Source organism: Pinus tabuliformis, chromosome 4_1 (assembly GCF_031772625.1).
Source record: "Pinus tabuliformis cultivar Carrire ecotype Pingquan chromosome 4_1, CPIR1, whole genome shotgun sequence".
In the NCBI taxonomy this organism is placed as follows: domain Eukaryota; kingdom Viridiplantae; phylum Streptophyta; class Pinopsida; order Pinales; family Pinaceae; genus Pinus; species Pinus tabuliformis.
This window is the reverse complement of record NC_142303.1, coordinates 862,310,156-862,313,758: the sequence shown is the minus strand read 5'-3', so window position 1 is coordinate 862,313,758 and position 3,603 is coordinate 862,310,156.

Here is a 3,603-nt window from a genome sequence, read left to right as displayed (position 1 = left end):
TAAATGACTTGGTGTTGAACACCACACAAAATCTTCCGGTCGAAGGCCATTGATGTAAACCTGTCACCGGAAGTGAGAAACTTGCCATTGAGTCATGCAAGCTTCAAAGTACTGAATGGGGTGTTCCTAGATCAACTTCTTGGATAATGAGCTGATGTCGACAAGAAGTGATCTGTCACAGGAGGGCCTTAATGAATCCCACATCAATGACATGGAACGGAGCAAATGATTTTAATGGAGGTGAAAATGATTTGGTGATATAAGGTTCAGGGTGGCGGTCATGAAAGAATGGAATATAATGTATGGTAGTGGGTGAGACACAGGTGAACTCTCTGAATGACTTCTCTTGAACATATTGGCGACACTGATGTGATGGATTGGTAGCATTAACCCCAAATGTGGATGGTATGGCGTGACCATGGTGATGTGACCAGTGAATGAAACAACCCAACCCGATTCGGACACGGAGTGGAAGTGTCATGTTCAAGAGCGACTTGCTACCAACAAAGTTTCTTCAAGTTTTCTTCCCAATTTTCCCCAATCATTGCTAACCAGTACCTCTTTATTTTTGTCAAGCTTGAGGAGGATAACATATGCTTGTTCTATAATTTGCCCTTCGGGCAAACCCATCGCTATGTTTTAATGAGCCTAGCGATAGTGAAACTCGTTCTCGTCTAAAGACAAGTTTGTCGCTATTAATCTTTTTAACGAGTTTAACAACAAAGATAACTCGGTCCTTTTCAATTTTAGAGAGTCTGAAAAGGAACGTAAAGGTAACTCCAAAATTCCTTTTTCGTCATCTAATCCCTTAAGTCCGAAAAAGTATAAAACAATACAGAAGGGATGAATTTTCGATACTTTTAACGAGCCGAACAAAACAAGCGCTCGATCTTTTTGTGTAATAATCCCTCAGGTCCAAAAAGATTAAAATCTAGAGGAGGGATAGCACTTCCTGTCCCTTTAACGAGCTGGAGAGGCCAATGGCTCGGCAATCTTTTCATATTTTACGAGTCAGTTGAAAAGAGCTTAAAGGAGACTCATCTTTTGAGGAACGAGTGATAAAACGGGTAGCAGCTAATTCCAGGTAAGGTTTGGGATTTTCCAATCACGGCAGTGTCACAAGGATGGCTAGTGAAATCACTCTTCGTAGCTGTTCCTCAAAATGGGTAAACAATCAAATGGAGGTGAATGATCGGCCAATGAAAAGTGGAGGTGACGGTGCAAACACGACCAAGGCTTTAATGGCTGAAGTACTACATTCACGATGGTTATTTACCGGGGAATAGTTCATTTTTTAATGAGCTTAAACGTGGGTGGAAACATTTGCTCATGTCTTATGTTTATTTTTTAACGAGCTTGAACTATGTGCTAAAACTGCTCGATGCGGGTTTATTTTTTAACGAGCTTGAACCCTGCGGTAACACTACTCGTGGCGGGTTTATTTTTTAACGAGCTTGAACCCTGCAGTAACACTGCTCGTGATAAGTTTGCATGCCCCCAGCATAATAACGCAAATCACTCCTTGTTTCATTTTTTAACGAGGTTGACACAAGATAAGAACTGTCCTCGGCATCCACCGTATTTATAGTATTTGATAGAAAATCAAAAACTAAAGGATGATTAAGGTTGCTGGAATAATCTTCGTGGTAATCCGGAAGATGGGAGTGATGGTGGTAATCTTCCCATGGTGCCTCTCCTTTCATCATTGGTTGAATGATTCCTTCGTCTGTAGAATGTACATGCAACCAAGGATTTGAAGAGGTGCCATATTCCTTAGACCTATCTATCCAAACACTCGATGAGTGCTGATTTGGGGTTGCCCCCCAAGCCAAGAAAATTTATTGCTACAATATTTCTAAAATGGCGATGATCCATGCTGACAAAATGTTCAGGAATCTTCGGAATACATTATATATAGAGGATTTCATATTGTAGGTTTCCACTATGGCCACTTCCGCCAGATTACTCGGAGGCGGTAGGGCAAAAGTACCCATTAAGGCAGGGTCTTTTAGGAGACCTACTCCGATATTTTGAAGCGAATGATTGCTTCCATGGATCATTGGAATGCTTCGCGTAACTTGTAAACTGTTGGGGAGAAATGTTTGTTGGTCGACGATTGTAATTCTTCCTTGAAAGGGAAATGCAATCTTCCTGAAGTAGGTCGACACAACTGCGGCCATGGCATATATCCAGGGCCTTCCCAGTAGGATGTTGTAATCGAGGTTTCCGTTGATTACTTCAACATCAATTTCTACTGTCTTTCCCCCCAGTTCAACTTGCAAGTTACTTAAAATCCCGTATGGAGTGTATGATCGTCCATCAAATGCTTTTCACGTCGTTGACGATCTCGACAAGGGTGGTGAGCCTAAATTTTTCCAGCAACTCATCGACATAATACATGTAGATGCCCCCTCATCAATAATTGTTCGATGAACAATTTTGTTGAGGGCATTCACTTGAATAAGGAAAGCTAGTTGAGCTAGTAACTGAGGGTCATATCCTTTATGATCAAAGGCCACAAGATTGGAATCCATTTGGTCAATCCCACCTATTGCTGATAATAAATCTTGCTTTTGGGAGGGGAAATTTTGCGGTACCTCAAGTGTCGACATAGTGGATGGCGATTGGGCCTGGTCCTATATTATATTATAATTCTGTGCTACTTTTGCACGAGGATTAAATGTCGATTTGTGTACTACTCCCTTTGGCGACTTTATCATTGGCTCAGGAATGATGGGTGGCACAACTTCGGTCAAAGTTGTTGTCGAACTACTAGGTTGTTCATTAGCCTTGTTATTCGACAGCTGTGGATTCCCGTAATCTTTATTCCTTGTCAAAGCATCATTTTGCTGCTTCGAGATAGACAACATAAGCACTTGGGATCGGGAAGCATTTTGATTAGCAACCAGTTTGGTTCCCGGGTTTGGAAACGGATCAGTCAATATTGCTGAGGCTTTTAAACTCTTAAAGAGTTTCTTAACTTCAGCTTTATGTGGACAATCTCTCGTCCAATGATCCTCATCGCATATATGACACCCCGCAGGGGGTTTCCTTTGCCCAGAAGGGTTTGTAGAAGGTTTTTTAGGAGATGAATCATCCTGCTTCTTTTTTCTCCCTTTCTTTTTCTTCTTGCCCCCTGGTTGCTTCAGTTGTTTGCCTTTGTCGGTCGGCACGGCATTTACTTCCGAGGCAAGAAGTTCCTCATTTGCATTTTGACTAGAAATCTTACGAGCCTTTTTAGATGTAGCCTTTGTCGATTTCGTGTCTGTTGCGCCAATCACGCCATCGCCGGCATGAGAGTCATTTTTTGATTTAGGAGGAGGAGGAAACAAGAATTCCGGTTTGGGAGCGTCAGGTATTTTATCGTAGAGTGTGCCAGACTGAGTGTAAATCAAGTCTAAATATTGCGCACGAGTAATAACTTGCTCTTCGGTGACGACTCCCCCTTTTGCCACATCTTCTGTAATGGAAGGTAACAAAGACTTAATAAACCATTCAGCTAAAAGCTGATCTGGAACATACATTTTTACCATTCTACGACGACGTCGCCACTCATGTATATGATCGGATATGTGAGTGGCCGTTGTTTGCTTGAAATTGGTA